At 39.0% G+C, this 23,053-nt stretch overlaps 1 protein-coding gene across 5 annotated transcripts in view; it reads right to left on the minus strand.

The window, feature by feature from the left end:
• MAP3K13 (mitogen-activated protein kinase kinase kinase 13) overlaps positions 1–23,053 on the minus strand; it is a 192,384-nt gene that overhangs the window by 140,533 nt on the left and 28,798 nt on the right. The window contains exon 1 of one of the 5 annotated variants that reach the window (XM_031663508.1): positions 7,145–7,637. The exons of 3 other annotated variants lie outside the window; for them this stretch is intronic. The gene's annotated coding sequence lies outside the window, so the exon portion shown is untranslated. Of the gene's footprint in view, positions 1–7,144; positions 7,638–23,053 lie in introns of those variants that run through there. One more of the 5 variants, XM_031663504.1, reaches the window with a different exon arrangement.

Here is a 23,053-nt window from a genome sequence, read left to right on the forward strand (position 1 = left end):
AATCTAGAATGCATAAAGACTGTCAGTCTACAGCCCTTCAAGCAATTAGGAGCTAGGATTATAGGAGCTGAGTACAGAGAAGCAAAGGGTTAATAACCTGGAGTTTGCTAGGCAGTGACAGAGGAGGGCTGAGCAGGCCAGGCAAGTACAGTTGGCCCTCCTTATCCTCTTCACTATCTGTAAATTGAAAATATTTGGGGAAAAAAATTGCATCTGTACTGAACATGTATAGGCTTTCTTATTTCATAAACAATAAAGTATAACAATGATTCACATAGCATTTACATTGCATTAGGTATTATAAATAGTTAGAGATGATTTAAAGTACACGAGAGGATGTGCATAGGTTATATAGGTTTTATATAAGGAATTTGGACATCCTTGGATTTTGTTATCCCTAGGAGGTCTGGAACCAATCCTCCACCAAAACTGAGGGACAATATATATGGAACTTGCAGCAAGGAAAATGAAAAATGCTTTGCACCTTCAGTCACTCTTTGCTCCGCTTACTATGGTGAATTCTGCTGTAATGTGACATTAGCCTGGAGTAATTGCAACAGTTGGCTGGCCAACCAGCAAAGAGGGGATGGGGTGTAATCACAGCTCTTTGGGCAGAAGTGTTTTCTTTACTCAAGTTGTTGAAGGGAAGTGGATCCAATTACATTACTTTGTATCAAAGAGGGGGCTTACTATAGCTCTCAAAAATACTGTATTTTGAGAAGAGGATCAAAGCAACACTTCTCCAAGTATGTTGCATGTTCCAGATGAACAAAGGATTCTGTGGTGGAAAATGCTGCACGGTCCTCTTACTAAAAACAGTAACATACTAAAGGTCCTAAGAAGTTCTTGCAATAAGTAAGTTTATTTAATTGTATTTAATGTACTATTATGGTTAGTGCTTTTAGTGTTCTGCTCAAGAAATCTTTGCATAACCCAAGATTGCTAAGATATTTTCCTATTTTTTTTTAAGGTTTCTGGTTCTATGTTTAGATCTATGATCCATGTCTATTTATCAATAGATCCGTGTCTATTTATCAATAGACCCATGTCTATTGCAGTTTTGTGTATAGTGAGAGCAGCATGAAATTTTTTCCCCCTATAAGAAAATCCATCTGTTGGCCGGGCGCGGTGGCTCATGCCTGTAATCCCAGCACTTTGGGAGGCCGAAGCAGGCAGATCACTTGAGGTTAGGAATTCTAGACCAGCCTGACCAATGTGGTAAAACCCCATCTCTACCAAAAATACAAAAATTAGCCACGTATGGTGGCACTCACCAGTAATCCCAGCTACTTGGGAGGCTGAGGCAGAAGAACTGCTTGAACCCAGGAGGCAGAGATTGCAATGAGCCAAGATGGTGCCACGGGACTCCAGCCTGGGCAACAGAGCAAGACTTCATCTCAAATAAAAAAAAAAAGAAAAGAAAATCCATTGTTTCAGCAACATGTTAAAGAAAACTACCCTTTTCTCACTGAACTGACCACCTGATCAAAAATCAATTGACCTCACATGTGTGAATCTATTTCTGGTTTCCCTATTCTGTTCCACTGACATATCTGCCTGTCCTCAAGGCAATATCACACTGTCTTGATTAATGTTTCATAGTTAAGTATTCAAGTCACGTATTATAAGTCATTCACCTTTTGTTCCTTTTTAAGATTGTTTTAGCTGTTCCATATCTTTTGTATTTTCACAAAAAACTTAGAAATAGTCAATTTCATCAATATTGCCTGCTGAAAGTTTGATTGGGATTGCATTAGATCTACAGACTGACTTAGGGAGAAATGGCACCTTAACCATTTATATCCATGATCATGGTATATATATTGCACTCTTTATTTCTGAGTTAAGTTTTTCTCTGCAATGTTTTACAGTCTTGAGTATAGAGGTGTTGTGCTCTTTTGAAATATTTATTCCTATGTGTAAGATATATTTTTCTTTCTTTCTTTCTTTTTGAGACAGGGTCTTACTCTGTCACCCAGACTGGAGTGCAGTGGCGTGACATAGCTCACTACAACCTCCACCTCCTGGGCTCAAGCGATCCTCTCACCTCAGCCTCCTGAGTAGCTGAGACTACAGGTGTGTGCCTCTATGCCGGGCTAATTTTTGTATTTTTTGTAGACACAGTGTTTTGTCATGTTGCTTAGGATGGTCTTGAACTCCTGAGCTCAAGCAGTCCATCTGCCTCAGCCTCCCAAAGTGCTGTTTACAGGCATGGGCCACCACACCCAGCCTCTTTTTCTTTCTTTCTTTTTTTTCATATTTTTAATTTTTTTTCATGGATATGAGGTCTTGCTATGTTGCCCAGGCTGGTCTTTAACTCCTGGCCTCAAGTGATCCTCCTGGTTTAGCCTCTTAAAATGTTGGGATTACAGGTGTGAGCCCACTGTGCCCAGTCAGATATTTTTAATGGTGATATTTTCACCTATTTTAGCTGTTAATTGTTTCTAGTATGATCTTTATGTTGACTCTAACCTGTGGCCTTACAAATTCATTAATTAATTCAAGTACTTTTTAAAAGATTTTATAAGGTTTTTTTATGCATACAATCATGTCATCTGTTAATAATGACAGTTTTATTTCTTTTCTGCACCTTAGGTCTTTTAATTTGTTTTTCCTTTTTTGTTTTTGCCTTATCATACGAGCTCTATACTAAGTATCTAATATACATCATCTCATCTTTACAACAATCCAATGTTATTCCAATTTAACAAATAAGAAAATGTGGCTCAAAAAGGTTCAGTAACTTGTCCAATCAAGATTGCACAGCTATTAGTAGATCTAGAATTCAAACCCAGGTAGTCTTATTCCACACCTGTATGTACGACTACTAGACTAGTTTATAAATTTGGAAAACTCAAGGGCACAAGAACAAAAAATGTTATCAAATTAATAATAGGAAAAAAATTCCATTACTGGCAAAGAATATAAAGAGTTCACAGAAGAAAAAAGGCATTTATTTTAAATATGAAAAGATGCTCAACCCCTCTCATAATGAAAGAAATACAAATTAAAACGAAGATAAAATGGTACAGCTGCTATGGAAAGCAGTATGGTGGTTCCTCAAAAAATTAAAAATAGAATTACCATATGATCCAACAATCCCATTGCTGGGTATATAGCCAAAAGAACTGAAAGCAGGATCTCAAAGAGATCCATGTTCACAGAGGCCTTATTTGCAATAGCCAAGAGGTAGAAGCAACCCAAATATCCATTGATGAATGAATGGATAAACAGGACATGGCATATACATACAATGGGATATTGTTCACCTTACAAATGAAGGAAATCCTGCCATATACTACATCGTGGATAAGCCTTGAGGACATTAGGCTAAGTGAAATAAGCCAGCCACAAAAGGATAACTACTGCGTGATTGCACTTACATGAGATAGCTACTAGTCATTCATTGAAACAGAAAGTAGAATGGTAGTTGCTAGGAGTCAGCGGGAGGAGGAAGTGGGGAGTTGTTATTTAATGAGTATAAAGTTTCAGTTTCACAAGACAGAAAAGTCCTGGAAAACTGTTGCACAAGAATGTGAATACACTTAACACTACTGAACTGCACACTTGAAAATGGTGTTATAGGATTTTTAACCACAATTATAAATGAAAATTAGTTTTTAAAACTTCAACACAAATTTTATTGTAAATTCTAAAAAACAAACACTATGCCGAAACCATTATTTAACCTATCAAACTGGCATAAATCCAAAAGTCTGATGACTTTGTTGGCAAGGATCTAAGAAACAGTACTCTTATAACGGGGGGAGGGGTACACATTGGTACAATCCCTAAAGAAGACAGTTAGGCAATATTTATGATACCTTTTGATCCAGTAATTCTACTTTGGGGAATTTAGTCACACGGATATACTTTATGCATGTATAAAATGATACATGTACAAGGTTATGAACTTCAGCATTGTTTACAATAGGAAGACACTGGAAAAAACCAAAATGTCTATCAATAGGTGACTGGTTATATAAATTATAGCATATCCGTACAATGGAATAGTAGGCAGCTATTTAAAAATGAGGACACTCTCTATGTACTTACATGGAAAGAGATTCAACATATATTACAAGTGAAAACATTTAGAACATTACGTATAATGTTATGTGTGAAAAGGAGGGAAATAAGAATCTATTTATACTTTTATATTTCCTTACATATATATCAAGAAACTCTGGAAAGATACATAGAAAAATAATAGCCATGGTTTGGGGACCCTGAATGGGAGCTGAATGGATGGACGACGGGCTGGGGTGGGAAGACTTTTCAATGTATAACTTGATATGTTTTGGTCTTGGAAATGTGAATATATCAGCTATTGAAAAAATTTCTATGGTTGGAAATAAACTTTAGTAACACCAGTTGACATTAATTTATTCATACAATGATTTACCAAGTGTCTACTACATGTCAAGCAGTCACTGTCCTAGGCACTGACAATATGGCCCTGAACAAGACAAAGTTCTTACATTCTAGAGGGAAAGACCAAATATATATCCTACATACACAACACACATACCTATACACACGCAGGCATACATATATGTACACACATTTTTTAATTTATAAAATAAACACTGCCAGGTGGCTATTTAAAAAAAAAAAGAAAAAGAAATTTCGGGCACGGTGGCTCATGCCTGCAATCCCAGCACTTTGGAAGGCCGAGGCGGGCGGATCACATGAGGTCAGGAGTTCGAGACCAGCCTGACCAACATGGAGAAACCCCCATCTCCACTAAAAATACAAAATTAGTTGGGTGTGGTGGCACATGCCTGTAATCCCAGCTACTCCAGAGGCTGAGGCAGGAGAATCGATTGAACCCGGGAGGCGGAGGTTGCAGTGAGCCAGGATTGCGCCATTGCACTCCAGCCTGGGGAACAAGAGTGAAACTCCGTCTCAAGAAAAAACAAACAAACAAAACGGTAAATTAGGTTAAAGGGAAAAGAAGTGTTGTGGTGGAAGTGGAGTAGGGTGCCATTTTAGTTAGGGTAGTCTGGGAAGGCCTTTCTGAGGAGGAGCCATTTGAATAGAGACCTGAATGAAGGGTGGGAAGAAACAATGAGGGGGAAGAGTTTTCTAGGCAGCAGCTGCCCTAAGGTAAGAGCAGGTTTGATGTGTTCAAGAGAAAGCAAAACACCTTTGTAGCTAGAGCAACTTGAGTGAGAACAATGGTAGGCAATGATGTAAAACACACGCTTGAAAGCCAGATCCTGAGGGCTGCTTTGTAGGGCATGAGCAGTGGTCTGGATGGTATGGGCACCTATGGAGGTTAAAAAAATTTTTTCAAAGGGGCTTGTTAACGATTCGGCTAGTACACACCTGTATGGCCTTCCAGGTTGTTAAAAGACTGAAATATTTCAAGTCCCATGAGAAAATAGCTGCTTCCCCAGCAACAATGTCACCTGCCACACTGGCTTCTTTCCCAGGACACCCCCCAGCCCTCCACTCCTTCTCATCAACCAACAATTAAATGAGGAACTTGGCCCAGCCCAAGCTATTGACTTGGAGACGTTAATCAGCTCAAGAGGCTAGAATCACGAGATTCAGAAAGCTAGAGAGTGAGTAAAGGTTTTCACTTCATTGTAGCCCTAGAGCCTTCTTAGGACAATGCGTCCTGGACTTCCATCTCACCAAGATTCAGTTGGGGCCCAGAACCATCATCTGGGCTCCCGCTCAATACAGCAGAAACAAGAAGCAGGCTAGAGAAATAGACTGAGGTCTGAGATGAAGACAGAGGAAGGGGAAACCCAGTGAACATCTACATAAATAATCTCTCTTCTGGGCACTCCTCCAGTGATTTGAAAGGCTACTGGCTAGGCCGGGGCGGTGTCACGCCTGAAATCCCAGCACTTTGGGAGGCAGAGGCGGGTGGATCACGAGGTCAGGAGATCGAGACCATCCTGGCTAACACAGTGAAACCGTCTCTACTAAAAACTAACAAACAAACAAACAAACAAAAAAATTAGCCGGGTGTGGTGGCAGGCGCCTGTAGTCCCAGCTACTCAGGAAGCTGAGGCAGGAGAATCGCTTGAACCCGGGAGGCGGAGCTTGCAGTGAGCCAAGATCGCGCCATTGCACTCCAGCCTGAGCGACAGAGCGAGACTCTGTCTCAAAAAAAACAAAAAACAAAAACCAAAAAAAAAAAAAAAAGGGAAAAAAAAGAAAGAAAAAGAAAAAAGAAAGGCTAGTGGCTAATACCCAGCCTTTAGACCTTTTATGTATTTATACAGTTAAAAGTCATAAAATTGTCATGTACCAGGTTTTTTAAAAAATGCACTGTGGTAAAAGGGAAATAGAAAATACCAACCTTTCCATTACCACATGCGACCTTAACATTCTCATAGCTGCATTAATAAAGTCAATATGTTTGTGTAACAATGTGTAGCTCCTGGATCCTAATCTCAAGATAGAATTAGAACAGCTGAAACACGGCAACTCTAATTTCATATATGAAACTCATTTTACACACCATAGTACTGGGAATTTAGTCTGAAAAATCCATACAGATGTCAAATTTTAAGAAAACAGATTTCTCCGAAGTTGTGTGAAACCTCAGGCTGCTTGCCACTTCTGTTTTACAAAGTTCTTCCTCTTTGAAAATACATTCTGCTGCTCTTAAATCTAGGATCCCAACATCTTGTTACAGGGTATTAAGTTCTACTTTATTCTCATTCTTTTAATTTCTTTGAACATCAAAACCTCCAATTTAATTATCTGAGAGACTGCTACATATTTGCTAACATGAATCTGTAACTATGAACCTAAACCAGAGGAAAAGCAACTGGAAAGAACACGAGGAGAAATCTAAGCACTGCTTAGAAACAATCTCTCGGCACTAGATACATACTCACTTTTATTTTCTAACTGTAAACACTTTCACTCAACATAAGACATTAGAGATCATTTCATGCACACAGGACCTGTTTTAGCAGCACACTTGCTGAAACACCTCACGGCTTTCTTTTCCATTAAAAAAAATAAAACTACTGCTGAGTGCTGAAACTTTCTTTTCAGTAGTTCTAATCTGTAAGATTCACAGCCAGGTAGAAACTTGATTTAATGTTTGATGGAAATTATTCTTACAATCCTTTTAATATTAAAATGTCATAATAGTTTTTTAAAAACTACTTACACCAAGCTGAAGTCTGAACAGACAGCATGGAACTACCAGCAGCCGACAGTTTCCTCATAGACTAAACTAAACTTTGCTCCCTTCCTGGCTGTTTCTGGATCAGGTTCACACTGATACACATTTACAGTGGCCTTGGAAGCTACCACCCAACAGAGCGAGGTGGGAGGGTTTGTAAATCCAACTCTTGTTTGATAACCGCTTATCAGCAACTTCTCAAAGGTCGACTTAAACATGTTTAAAGAGACAAATGTAAGGAAGATTATAGGGAAAGCCTGAAAAATCTTATAATCTCTGATGGCTGGGCTTTGGTTTCCAAGGGGATTTCTTTCCCTTATGTTCCTGGAAAAAAGAAAAAAAGAAAAGGATAGTCCTCTGAGCTTCAAATATCTTGCTTTCCTCTCAAAACTTTCCCAGCCACCCGCGGTGGCTCTCGCCTGTAATCCCAGCACTTTGGGAGGCCAAGTTGGGCGGATCGACTGAGGTCAAGAGTTCGAGACCAGCCTGGCCAACATGGTGAAACACCATCCCTACTAAAATACAAAAATTAGCTGGGCGTAGTGGCGGGCATCTGTAATCTCAGGTACTTGGGAGGCTGAGGCTCCTTTTTGAAATTCCATTTCAAAAAAAAAAACAACTTTCCCTTCCTCCTCAGAATCTAAACATTGTATAATCATTGCAGAAAAGGGCCAGAAAATTGCTTCTCCACAATAGTTCTTCCCCATCTGCATTCTCCCTGACTCCTTACTAGAGAAAGAAAAAACGCCAAGTTCTTGGTAAATGTAGTACTTTCTGACATTCAAACCACTGGCTGATCTGATGTAAATTGAAAACTTGGATCCCAAATTCTATTCTTTGCAAGATACTGCTTCATCTCCTGCTGCATTCCTAAGCTTCTTTCCCTTCTGAGCTACCATCTTTCTTCCTTTTCTTTTCTTTTTTTGAGGCAAAGTCTCACTCTGTTGTCCAGGCTGGAGCACAGTGGTACGATCTCGGCTCACTGCAAACTCCACCTACTAGATTCAAGTGATTCTCCTACCTCAGCCTCCTGAGTAGCTGGGATTACAGGCATGTGCCAACGTGCCCAGCTAATTTTTGTACTTTTAGTAGAGACGGGGTTTCACCATGTTGACCAGGCTGGTCTCAAACTCCCGACCTCAGGTGATCCGCCCACCTCAGCCTCCCAAAGTGCTGGGATTACAGGTGTGACCCACTGCGCCCAGCCTTGTAATTTCTACCATTAGCCTTTGAAGCAGCAACCATTTATTACATCCTTACTGCACTACTCACTTTATGAACATTATTTTATTCTCTCCCAGGCAATAAATTGGGGGATCATCTTCAATTCTTTTTAGTCTGACTCTCTGCATCCAATGTGATCCCTTCACTATCCTGGGGATCTTCTGCAACAAGCAATGTGACAGGCAAAATAATGCACCCCTCAAAGATGTCCATGTCCTAATCCCGAGAGCCTGGGACTATGTTGCCTTCTGTGGCAAAAGGGACTTTGCAGATGTGATTAATGTTAAGGACTTTGAGATGGGGAGATTATCCAGAGGAGTCCAACCTAATCACATGAATCCTTGAAAAGCAGTGAACCTTTCCCTCCCGGCTGTGCTCAGGAAGATGTGATACGAGGACTTGACCAGCTCTTGCCAGCTTTGAAGATGGAGGAAGCGGGACTTGGAGGACTGCAGGTGGCCTCTAGAAGCTGGGAATGGCAAGGAAACTGATTTTTCCCCAGAGCCTCCAGCCCTGCTGACATCCTGGTTTAGCCTAGTGAGACCCATGTTGGTCTTTTGACCCCAGAACTATAAGATAAACGTGTGCTGTTTTTAAACCACAAAGTTTGTGATAATTTGTTATGGGAACAATAGAAAAATAATACAGGTACTTTAATTTCAAGCTCCCTTTAAAGTATAATACTCAAGACTGAATAGAATACTCAAATGAAAACTGATACAGAAAAAAACTGTGGAACTATCAAATTCCTTATTCTGGATGCTATACTTTTATAAATGCAAACCAAGATTATTTCAGATTTTTAAAGCAATATACTCTTAACTTACTAGCCTCCTAAGTCTTTGCCGCATGAGTTACATTAAACCAGGTGCCTACCTCTACCCTCATTTTTTTTCCTTTCCTGTGTTGGGATCAAACACACACAAGTTTCCCAAGTGTGAATCCTGGTTCTATCCCTTGCTTGCTGAGTGGTTTTAGGTAATTTGCTTAACACCTCTCTGGGTCTCAGCTGCCTCATCTGTAAAACGGGCACAATATTTCACCTACCTTTTAGGTAGGATGAAGTGATGTAGCTCATACGAAGTACTTGGACCTGTGCCGGGAGCATAGTAACTGCTGGGTAAATGTCAGCTGCTACTGTAAGGAGGGGCTTTCTTGTGGGAGCTGAGAAACAGGCTGAGATTTGTATCTGGATCAATAGATAAGCTGTAGAAGAAAGCAGAAGCTCCAAGGCAGGGGTGGCCTGGAGAACAGGAGCCACTCTAGATTCTGCTAAGTCCTGGGGGTGTGGTGGGGTTTGAAGCTTTTAAGTACGTGTGGAAAGGGCTTCAGTTGATCCTAGTTGGATTTCATGGGTCTGAGAACCCCAATTTCCCCTGGAGTTGCAAAGTGAACACTTGCTACCTGCTAGGCACTGTTCTAACAATGAATCCATCTGACAAGACCCTTATTCTCCTGACACTGACATTCCAGCAAGAGGGTGGATAATAGACAACCCAGGAAATTTCAGGGGGTGCCAAGTACTGTGATAAGAGAACAGGGTGACTGGGGAAAACTCAATATTCAGGACTCACTGAGAAGGAGGGATGTTTGAGCTGAGAGGAACGTGAACTGAGGAGTGAGGGGAAGAAATAGTGTTTCAGGTGAAAGAACCAGGTGTGAAGCAAGTAGAAAGGAACAGTGTTTCAGCCAAAGGAACAGCCAATGTAAAGGTTCAGAGCCAAGAATGACCTTGGCTTGCTCAAGAACCAAGAGGAAGAAGGCCAGTGTGGCCAAAGGAGAGAGATCAAGGACCAAATTTGAGGCCCAAAAAAGTAGTCAGGGATCCTGTAACTGTGGGGAGAGGTTTGGATTTCATACAGTGAGATGCCATGGGAGGGTTTTCAGCAGCCAAAGGACAGAATGTGATTGACATGGGAACACTTGAACCTGACAGAAAGCTTGTCCTGCCCAAAGCCTCTGCTTCAAGTTCCAGAATCTCCTTCACACTCAGTCTGATCATACCTGGTCCTTCTACCTTCTCAGCTTTTAGCCACCCCTCTACCTCCCAAAACCAAACAGGCAGTTTTGAGGTGACCCTGAGCCAAGGTAGCAGTCTATGAGGAGGAGAGAGCAAGGGATGCAAAGCGACACACGTGATGGCTGCAGTTCCTCTTTGTAGTAGGCTGAATGGTGGCCCCTCAGAAAGAACCCATGTCGAATCCCTGGAATCTATGAATGTGACTGTATTTGGAAAAGGAGGCTTTGCAGATGTGATTAAGGATCTCAAAATGAGACCATCCTGGATTATCTAAGTGGGCTCTAAATCCAATGACTTGTCCTTGTGAGAGGACCCCCTCATTCTTTTCTCAATTAATTTTAGAGATGAAATACAGGGCCCTACATACAACCTTTTTACATTTCAATTTTGGTTTTAGCCCACTTTTCCAAACCATTAAGATCATTTTGAATCATGCCAGCTGTCCTCTGTCATAGTAAGTAAACTTTTCAGCCTAACTACATCTACTTAATTACCACGATTTCACCCAAATTATTAGTAAATAAACATTGAACAGTCAAGATTGAGAATAGAGTTCTGAAACATGTATTAGAGACGTTTAGTTTGATATTGATCCATAAATCAATATTCTTTGGGTACACATGTTTGATCAGCTACAAAACCCCCTATTCTCATACAGCTTATATTTTTGTAGTTCCTCAAACATTTCAGGAGAACAAAATACCTTACAAGTAAAGATATGTCCACAGCATCCCAATCTTGTCAAACTCTAATGGAAATGAAGATGAGTTTGTTTGAGCAGTTTTTTTTAATTGTGCTGGCTCTTAGTGATGATCATTTTTTTAAAGAGTTTACAAACTATGAGTTAATTCTTTTTTTCTAGAGGTCTCCTTGAGGTTAAAAGGAAGTTTACACAAATGGAGGAAATGACAGGAATCTCCATCTCAAAATAGGAGATATAAGTGAAGGAGAAAAGTAGGGGAATATTAGAAAAGAAAACATGGCGGAAGGGGCGAGCATGGTGTGCCCCTGGGAGAGGAAAGAAACCAGGCTGGTCATAGTAGGAGTGGTTGTTGAAAAGTACTGGGAAATTGGAGTTGAAACATAGAATGTAAAGTCTAGAAAAAGGGACTAGGATTTAAACTTAAAATATCAGAAAATGGGAGGAATTGAAAGATTTTAAAGCAAGAAAATAAAATAATAAATATGGTTTAATAAACAACCTAATTGAAAAGTGGGCAAAGTATATGAACAGTTCACAGAAGAAATATAAATGGCTCTTAAATATATAAAAAGACACTCAACCTCACTCATTATGAGAGAAATAAAAATGAAAAGTACAATGACATCATCTTAACCTATATTTTCACCTAACAAATTGGCAAAGTTAAAAAAATTTCGGCTAGGCGCGGTGGCTCAAGCCTGTAATCCCAGCACTTTGGGAGGCTGAGATGGGTGGTTCACGAGGTCAGGAGATCGAGACCATCCTGGCTGACATGGTGAAACCCCGTCTGTACTAAAAATACAAAAACAAAATTAGCCGGGCATGGTGGCGGGCGTCTGTAGTCCCAGCTACTTGGGAGGCTGAGGCAGGAGAAAGGCGTAAACCCAGCAGGCGGAGCTTGCAGTGAGCTGAGATCTGGCCACTGCACTCCAGCCTGCGCGACAGAGTGAGACTCTGTCTCAAACAAACAAACAAACAAAAAATTCATAAGACACAAAGTTGATGAGGTTATGGAAAAATAATGGAGGATAAATTGATAGAACCTCTCTGAAGAGCAAATTGGCAATCAAATTATGAACACATACACTTTCACCCAGCAATAACTAAAAACATACTTACACACGTAAACTGACACATGTACATGTGTCAGTTTAACTGCAGCATTGTTTGCAAAAGAAAAAGATGGAAATCAGGAAGGAACTGGTAAATTAAATTATAGTACAGATATCTAATAGGATACTAGAATGTAAAAATTAGGTGACTTTGGCCGGGCACAGTGGCTCATGCCTGGAATCCCAGAACTTTGGGAGGCCGAGGCGGAAGGATCACCTGAGGTCAGGAGTTCGAGACCAGCCTGACCTACGTTGAAAAACCCCGTCTCTACTGAAAATACAAAATTAGTGGGCGTGGAGGTGCATGCCTGTAATCCCAGTTACTCTGGAGGCTGAGGAAGAATTGCTTGAACCCGGGAGGAAGAATTGCTTGAACCCAGGAGGTGGAGGTTGCGGTGAGCCAAGATCAAGCCATTGCACTCCGGCCTAGGCAACAAAAGCAAAACTCTGTCTCAAAAAAAAAAAAAAAAAAGGTATGCCAAATGTATTGTGGTACACTGGATCAGATCCTGGAATAGAAAAACTATAGTCATGGAAAAACTGGTGAAAACCAAATAAAGTCTGGCTTTTAGTTAATAGTCATGTACCAATGTTAATTCCTTAATTTTGATAAATGAGTCATAGTTATGTAAGATGTTAACATCAGGAGAAGGTGGGTAAAGGTTCTATAAGAACTTTCTGTACTATCTTAGCAGATTTTCTGTACATCTCAAATTATTCCAAAAACCAAAAGTTTATTAAAACAATAGACTTTTTTCCCAATAAACAGACATTTTAAAAATTATTAGAGCAGCTATGGTGAAAACGGCTTGGAGAAAGGAGAAGTTAGAACCAAAAAGGTCAGATGGACAACTGTGGGAGTAATCTTGGCATGAGGTAATGAAGGCCTACATTAGGGTAAAGGCTATGAAATTACAGTGAAAATAATTGATCAAATATAAAATGTATCTCAAAAGAAAAATACTTGCAATATCAAAGAGAGATCAGAACAGTGGCACCAGTGACAAAAGATGGAAATTAGATGAAGGGAATGAGATTCATTTAACTCATTCATTCAACAAATATTTGTTGGTACCTACTATGTAAGGCACTATGCAAGGCGCTGGGGATATGAGAGTGAGTTTATAAAGGCAAAGTGTGAAGGGACTCTAAAATGTCCTAGTTGAATTGTCCAAAAGGCATCTGGATACACACAGTATGAGAGAACAAAACTGAGTTAAGAGAGAAAGATTATACAGAGTGAGGAAGGAGCGGTCAAAACTGAGCTGTGAAATATAAACACAGGGTAATACAGGAGAAGCATGGAAAACAGAGAAGGGATGGACAGAGGGTTTTGAAAAGGAGCAGGATGGTGTAATTTCCTGGAAACCAAGACAAAAGAAAGATCTAGGAAAAACGGTTAAATCAAATGCACTGTCTAAGAAACAAAGATATATAAAAGATGACAAGATGATTACAAAAAGAGAGCGAGATCACTGATGGCCAAAGTCACCCAAGAAACTTCTTTCACTTTCAGTAAAGCCTAAACGGAACTCAGATTACAGAAGTCAACATTTTCCTAGAAGAAAGTCCTTCTGATTTGCAGCCCTTTGGAAAATAGAATTCCACTTAACATGCTCCTCAAACTGGGGTATATGAAGTCGCAGAACAGATCTTTCTGTAGTATCAACTTTATATAGGGGAAAATATATTGAAACAGAAAGAAAAACGCAAATTTGCCATGAGCTTTTAAAGACAAATCCTGACATTTCAAACATAAAATGCTCTTATAGGAAGTCATCTTCCTATTTCTAGGGTTACAAATTGACTTACCATTTCCATAAGGGGATACTTGGGTAGAAATTAAAGAAGCACTTATATAATAGCCAGCTATAGGGAAATGTGTACTTGCTCTTAAAACTCAGTTATGGCCGGGCGTGTTGGCTCACGCCTATAATCCCAGCACTTTGGGAGGCTGAGGCGGGCGGATCACCTGAGATCAAGAGTTCAAGACCAGCCTAGGCAATCATGGCCAACATGGTGAAACCTTGTTATACTAAAAATACAAAACTTAGCCGGGCATGGTGGCGCATGCCTGTAATCCCAGCTACTCACGAGGCTGAGGCAGAATTGCTTGAACCCAGGAGGCAGAGGTTACAGTGAGCCGAGATTACGCCACTGCACTCCAGCCTTGGCAACAGAGTGAGACTCTATCTCAAACAAACAAACAAACAACAAAAATCCGGTTACTTGTAACAAAAAAAAATAAGAATATGGCCACATGTGGCAAATCACAAGAAATACTTTGTATACAAAGGAGAAAAATAATGAAAAAAATCTTGAATGTATCACTCATATTTACCACTATTTTGCTATTGAGTCTCATTTATTATGTATCCTATATGTCTGTAGCTTGAGCTTAGCTACATGTTTAGAGTGAAGTTATAGTACTGATTATATCCAGATGCTTAATCAATGCTATTTGATACTGTTAAATATGCATTGAGCCTCAATCAATACTATACACATACATACATATATATAACACAAGTGCATGGTATGTGCATGTCTGTGTGTGCATATATATAATATACACATGTGTATATATGTGTGTGCATATATATATGCACACATGCACACATATGCACAACTGTCACATACTATAAGTGTTAATTCAAGAATTGGTACACTGCTTCCAATCTTAATTTATATAAAAGCAACTGAAACCCTGACTTATGTGTAGTACACAGTATACCAGTAAAATGGAAATGCAGTTTTAATCTGTAATTCTCTGCCAAATAAATTAAAATACAAATTTGGCATTAGATTTTCATAAACCAGGGTAAGCATGAGTTTGAAATCTTTGCTCTCATATTTTCCATCTAATTTTATCCTCAGCCTACAAGCCAGAAGGTAATACTCCCACCAAGTAAAAATTTCTTTTAAATTTGTATATGAGCAAGTCATTTGAATGGTAACTATGGAGGTAATGTCCAGAAGCTTCTTGAAAATGCCATGGGAAACCTATGTCAGGTTGTAATTTTTCTAAAATCAATCATCTAGTCTGATGTCATTTGAATGGAGAAATTAATACTATCATTTATTAACCTAATGTAATTCTGATTGAGATCTCTACCGTTTAAAAGAAAACCAATTTTAAGAGTAGTCAACATAAACACCCGTTTTCTTAAGGTTTGCCTTTCTACACTAAAAGTTACTTACATAGGCGAGGTGCGGTGCCTCATGCCTGTAATCCTTACACTTTGGGAGGCCAAGGTGGGCGGATCCCCTGAGGTCAGGAGTTTGAGACCAGCCTAGCCAATATGGTGAGACCTTGTCTCTACTAAAAATACAAAAATTAGCTGGGTGTGGTGGTGGGCACCTGTAATCCCAGCTACTCGAGAGGCTGAGGCAGGAGAATCACTTGAATCCAGGAGGTGGAGTGAGCCGAGATCGCGCCACTCCACTCCAGCCTGGGCAACAGAGCGAGACTCCTTCTCAAAAAAAAAAAAAAAAAAAAAGAAAAAAAAAAGTTTCTTACATAGCAAATAGTTTTCATTACTCCATCTTGTATACGTTATCTGAAAACAGTTCCTGAGGCTAAGAAACAAAAACCCAATGCAATACCCAACCTGGAAGAGAGAATTACAGCCTCATAAGTAATTCATTTCGCTTAAGCTGTGGCTTTCACAATTAATAACAACTACAGGGCATGTTGTCACTTTTTAACATTGTCTACTACCTATAACTCTCTGCTGTCACATTGTCAAAGAATTTTGACATCTGTTTTGAGAAAACAAATCTGAATTGATTTCCTAGGGAATAATTATTTCTTTTCCTACTTAACCTTCTTAATTAGGAGGTTGGTAGAATTCTCAAATCTTTTTGATTTAAATATATTTAGAGAATGTGAATTGATACAAACACTTTAGATGTCAGTTAAATGTAATAATTAATACCACCATGCAATTTGGTATCTAGCCTGGAAGGATTGGAGAAGTATTTACCTATAACCAGCAATTCTACTCCCAGGCACACACACTAGCAGAGCTTCCCAACTGGTGTGCCAAGGCCTAGTATGCAGTGAGTGGGTGACTGGTGTGTCCAGTTATGGAACTCAGCTCTCTAGTTAAGCAGAAGCCCCCAGGCCAGGACATGGCTTTACTTCTTTAACCTAGTGTATTGTACACATATTATCTATCATTTTCTATGTGTGCCGTGACACAAAAAATGTTAGGAAACATTGATGGAGAAATAATTGCATATATGTGGTAGATACAAACACAGGAATATATCTATACATAGGTACAATGTTCATAATAACTAACAACTGAAACATTACAATGTTAATCAATCAATTCACCTGCTAAGAAATTCTGTAATACTCATACGATGCTATATTATACAGTGAAAACTAATGAGGAATAGCTATAAGCATTGACATGGATAAATCTAAGGCTAAAATGTAGAGTGTTTTTTTTTTTTAATGCATGTCCCAGAAAAAAACATACAATAGGATTTCATTTTTATAAAGTTCAAAAACATGTAAAACTAATCAATATACTGTTTAGGGATATATAGAAATGTGATAAAACCATTGAGAACAGCAAGAGAATTATTAACACAAAATTTAAAACTCTGGTTACTTCTGAGGGAACAAGAAAAGTACAGAATTAGGAATGAGCCCACAGGAGATTCTAGAAGTAATGGTAATATTGCTTTCTTAAACTGGGCTGTAGGTACACAAATGTTCTCTGTATAGTTATTCCATAAGCCTTACAGATGTTTTATAAATATTTTGTATCTACTCAACATTTAATAAACATTTTTTTAAAAGCTCTATTTTGTCCAAAGTAGATCATGAATGTATCTGCCATCTCTGCAGCAGTATGAGGTCTGTGGAACAGGAGGGACTGAAAGCATAAATTATATAGAAAGTTTCACAGAAGCCCCTACAGACTCATACACAACTCCAACAAAAAGATTTGAAAGCTACCAACACAATTAAAATTAAAACTAAATTCAGTGTGCTATCATTTTATGAGGCACCATATGTGAGAATTTTAACATTAAACGAAATATGAATTTCAAGATTCAGGACTGAATAAACTGCCAGCCTAGGGATGAATAACTGCTCTTGCTATTTTCTAAACAGTCAGCATTTCATTGTGTATCTAGACCTCACAAAAGACATTTACAGAATGACAATACTTTAATTCATCGTATATATCCAGCAATGTTTGCTTAGTCAAATGACTGTCTGTCAATGTTATTTAAGGGCAGGTCTATAAAGCTTCAAGAGCAAGAACTTGGTATGTTTCAGCTGATATAACTACCAAGGATAACATACCACAGACGTTTTAAGAATTCCTTCCTGTATTTTGTGGGCTACACAATGGGAAGCCATTTTTTTTAAGCAATGGATATTTTGCCAACCCAGAAGAGATATAATAAATGACAAAAGTATAAACTTAACTTCTAAATTAATTAAATTTATTATTTGTGATTTGAAATATTTGACAATCCAGTTTGAACTCTCCCTCTAATATTAAAAAAAATTAAACAAAAATAACCACTTAAAAGCAGATAGGTTAATGGTTACACAAAGGCAATTTTTTTCTTTGCATTTTTTTTTTTCTTTAGAGTTTTAAAGGGTGAATGACCTTGCTGGAATTCCCCTGTCAGTTCTGGAGTATCTATTTGGAACTTTCAAATAGAAACTACTTTCATATGCGGCATTAGAATGGTACGCCAAGTAGTGTCTGTCTCAATACCTTGAACTTGAATGTTACACCACAGATGAATCAATAAACTTTACACAAAATGAAAGGCTTCCCTTCCCCACTTAGGTCACTTAAGAAGAGATCAAATTTAAATACATTTGACATTATATAGATGTAGGGTCAATTATACATAGAAAACTTCACATGTTTACCCACTTCAAGAAATTTACTAACCTTGATATGGCTTCAAGCTATTCAAAGGCCTATTTTCAAGTCTGTCAGACATTTAATATATCATGCTAAAGTTAGAATCTGAGTCCATACGTAATTCCTGTGACCTTAGTATAACTACCTAAAAGTCTAGATAATACAAAGCATTTATCGTTTTTGCTTTATTTTAGAATTTCTAAAATACGTACTTTCACTGACAGAAGTAACTTCAGATTAACTGTGAAAAGACTTCAGGAAACCTGTCCTTTCCAGTATGAGCCAAGTATGAAACTAACCCTAAACCACTGAAGATCATTCCAGTCATAGGCAACAGTAAGGACAATTTAGAGCAGAAACAAAATATTTCTCCGATCTAACCACACCTCTAGTTTCACCCTTGGCACTTCTCTCCCTCATTTTCAGAAGGTGAAAGAACAATAAAGATTGCCCTGGAATTTTAGCCTAGTCATCTATCTTCCTTCCAAAGCTGTTTTCAGGGCTGAAAAAAATGTAACTCAGATTTCATAATCTGAGTTTCTACAGAACATACTGGTGTTTCAGAAGTTGACATGAAGGGTACACAAGAGTGAATGGAGAAAGAGTGGAGTATCGGGGAAGTCCAGCAAAGGAAGCACTGCTTTTTAATATTTTTCCTAGACTATTTCAATACACTATTTTATAACAATGGCTGGAATATTTTCAGTATTACAAGTCTTTTAACAGGAATTTTTAAACTATTAACATGACATCACAATAATTATAGTTTCAAATTAAAGACCCAGTCATCGTCCTTCCTGTCCAAGCTCACAATGTTTCTATCCCTACTGTCTCCAATTTAGGATGGGATACTAATGCCACATATAACCTCAATCTTGATTTTTAAAATAAAACTGGAAAAATTGCTGTGGTTGGAGATGGGGAGAGAGAAAAGACTAGATAATCAAACTGCTTTTTCCCAAGGACATCTCTCTTCCATTTCTACCTCCCTACTCCCATCTAGTCAGCAAAACAAAAAAACTGTTTTTTTCTTTTTTGAGACAGGTCTGTCACCCAGGCTGGAGTGCAATGGTGTGATCTTGGCTCACTCCAACCTCCACCTGCCAGGCTTAAGTGAACCTCCTGCCTCAGCCTCCCAAGTAGCTGGGACTATAGGCATGTGCCAACATACCCAGCTAATTTTTGTATTTTTTGTAGAGACTGGGTTTCACCATGTTGACCAGGCTGGTCTTGAACTCCTGGGCTCAAGTGATTTGCGCACTTCGGCCTTCCAAGGTGTTGGAATTAATGGCGTGAGCCACCCCACCCAGCCATAAAAAAAAACTTTTGATGATGCTAGTTTGGATATTAATAAAATATTTAACATAAAGAATTTGTAATTATTTCCTAACCTTTACTTTCCCTAACACTTTCTTTAAAAGTTATTGCAATATACAGAGATGTCTGAAAGGATATTAATAAAAATGCTGGCATCCCAGGAGGTGGGGAGTGGAATTTCAAGAACATCTCTTCTTTTATTTTTTACATATTTTAGCTCAAATATATTTGTAACCAAAAAATCCCAATAAAATAACTTTTTTTTTCAATGCAAAGGTTTTTATGTGAAGTTATCTATCAAACAGTAAACTCTCAAATGCAAAATCAAGAAGCACGCTGGCCTCTAAGATATAATTTCATTTTTATAAGTAAGCAAAAATATATTTATTGCCTTTTTGTTCAGGGCTTTCTCTAATTGATCTTCTATATCCTAATGACTCGCAAATTAATATCTTCTATTCAGAACTTCTCTCTCTCTCACTTTTCTGTGGTTAGTTTTGATGTATCTTAACCAAAAATATTAATATAATAATAGCAATATATATTAATCCAAACACTGTTCTGAACACTTGATAATTTAATCCTCACAACCCTGTGAGATACTTCTAATTAAAAGATACACTGTTATCCTCATTTTACAGATTAGGCCCCTGGAAGTAAAGGTGGTTAATATCCCATTTGCAATAGGGTACACTAACAAAATTTGTTAAGTGTTATAATGAAACAATTTGCTTGTTTTGGATTTCTTTGGAAGGCATTCCCAAAGGAATGATACTTGGAGGAAAGGGCTATTTGATTTTGTTATTTTCATTATGTATTTCCATATTTTTTCCCATGATTTTTCTAATGCAGTGGTTCTCAATTAATGGTCTCTGGACCAGCAGTATCAGTATTACCTGGAAGCTCCTTAGAAATGCAGATTCTAAGATCCCAACCAGACCTACTGAATCAGAAACTCTAGGGTAGAACCCAGCAATCTGTTTTTGTTAAGACGTACACACACACATTCTCTCCTCTTTTTGCTAAGTTACTCCTCTGGGTGGTTCTGATGCATACTAAAGTTTAAGGACCATTGTTCTATGTGTAATATATTTATAGAATTTTTTTTTCTTTTTTGAGATGGAGTCTTGCTCTGTCATCAGGCTGGAGTGCAGTGGCATGATCTCGGCTCACTGCAACCTCCACCTCCCAGATTCAAGTGATTCTCCTGCCTCTGCCTCATGATTAGCTGGGATTGCAAGTGCATGCCACCACACCTGGCTAATTTTTTTGTATTTTTAGTAGATACTGGGTTTCACCATGTTGGTCAGGCTGGTCTCGAACTCCTGACCTTGTGATGCGCCCAACTCAGCCTCCCAAAGTCCTGGGATCACAGGCATGAACCAACGTGCCCGGCCAACATGTATCAGTTATTTTTAAAAAATCGTGGCCAGGTGTGGTGGTTCACACTTGTAATCCAAGCGCTATGGGAGGCCGAGGTGGGATGATCTCTTGAGGCCAGGAGTTTGAGACCAGCCTAGGGAAGAAGATGAGACCCCATCTCTACAAAAAATGTTTAAAAATTAGCTGGATGTGGTGGGGTGTACCTGTAGTCCTAGCTACTTGGGAGGCTGAGGCAGGAGGATCACTTAAGGCAGGAGGGTTGCCTGAGCCCTGAAGTTCTAGGTTACAATGAGCTATTAACATGATTGCAGCACTGCACTGTAGCTTGGGTGACAGAGTGGGATCCTGTTTCTTTTTTTTCTTTTCTTTTTTGAGACATGGAGTCGCTCTTGCCCAGGCTGGAATGCAGTGGTGCGATCTCGACTCACTGCAACCTCCACCTCCTGGGTTCAAGCAATTCTCCCGCCTCAGCCTTCCGAGTAGCTGGAATACAGGCATGCACCATGATGCCCAGCTAATTTTTGTATTTTTAGTAGAGATGGGGTTTTAACATGTTGGTCAGGCTGGTCTCAAACTTCTGACCTCAAGTGATCCAACTGCCTCGGCCTCCCAAAGTGCTAGGATTATAGGCATGAGCCGCTGCCCCCAGTCAGAATGAGATCTTGTTTCTATGTAAAACAAATAAATTCTCATTTAGCCACGTATTTCATGTATTGAGGTATAATCAATTTTTTTTAACCACTTTTATTCCATGTCTTACAAGGGAGCATCACTTGCATTTATTCCACATGTATTAAGCACATTAAGCACATTGTATGTGCCAAAGAATAAGTGCATGAAAAACCAGCCTAGTAAGACAGGCAGAAATGTAGTAATCACGTCAGTTGGTAATACAGCAACAGAAGTGCACGGCGTGCTGAGGAGGGGCAAACTGCAGTAGGTCAAGGACTGAATCTGGATCTCTTAGAAAATCCTACACTCCACTTCTGAGAAACATTGTTTCTTGGCAACACATTCTGCTGCCCAGAACCCAGGGATCCATGCCCAAAACAGAGGCATTGCCAGAGCAGCATTCCCCATCAGATAGGGATTAACAAACTCAGTAAGGTCATTGCTCCTTGGTTAGAGTGCAGAGGCCATGATAGACAAGTAGAGAAGGTAGTCAGTCTCTGGGTTACTAAAGAGTCCAAAGAGCTTACCAATTCGAATCTATAATTAACTTCACAATAATTCACCTTTTTTTTTTTTTTAACCACTGCTTCATGTTTTTCATGTCTGTATCAGATATTTTCCAAAATCTTTACTTTTCAAACTTGGAAAGGAAACTGTACCTTTCAAAGTTCATATTCTCCTCCCTAATACTTTAATCAATATTCTGAATTTGGTGTTTATCTTTCCAAATAAAAATTGTACTATTGGCCAAGAGCAGTGGCTCATGCCTGTAATCCCAGCACTGTGGGAGGCCGAGGCAGGTGGATCACAAGGTCAGGACATTGAGACCATCCTGGTTAACATGGTGAAACTCCGTCTCTACTAAAAACACAAAAAAATTAGCTGGGCGTGGTGGCAGGCACCTGTAGACCCAGCTCCTCAGGAGGCTGAGGCAGAAGAATCGCTTGAACCCAGGAGGCAGAGGTTGCACTGAGCTGAGATCACGCCACTGCACTCCCACCTGGATGAAAGAGTGAGATTCTATCTCAAAAAAAATAAATTAAATAAATAAATAAATAAATAAATTGTACTAATGTTCATTTTTGTGAAAACATTAAATGCTTCTGAAATTTGTTTTACTCAACATTTTACTTTTTTTTTTTTTTGAGATGGAGTCTTGCTCTGTCTCTCAGGCTGGAGTGCAAAGGTATGATCTTGGCTCACTGCAACCTCCACCTCCTGGGTTCAAGTGATTCTCCTGCCTCAGCCTCCTGAGAGCTGAAACTACAGGAATACACCACCACGCCTGGCTAATTTTTGTATTTTTAGTAGAGGCAGGGTTTCACCATGTTGTCCAGGCTGGTCTTGAACTTCTGAACTCAGATGATCTGCCTGCCTTAGCTATTTTTCTAATTTTCTATTTCTGTATTATTTTTATTATGAAATTCAGAAAGTATGTCCATATGTACCATTAGAGTTTTAGATTCATCTAACATACTTTTAAATTTACTGTTTCTCAGTGGCTATCAACAGTGGATAGGCCTTCTAATAATCATGCTGCTTTATAAATTGTCA

The sequence above is a fragment of the Papio anubis genome, chromosome 2 (genome assembly GCF_008728515.1).
Source record: "Papio anubis isolate 15944 chromosome 2, Panubis1.0, whole genome shotgun sequence".
Classification (NCBI taxonomy): Eukaryota; Metazoa; Chordata; class Mammalia; order Primates; family Cercopithecidae; genus Papio; species Papio anubis.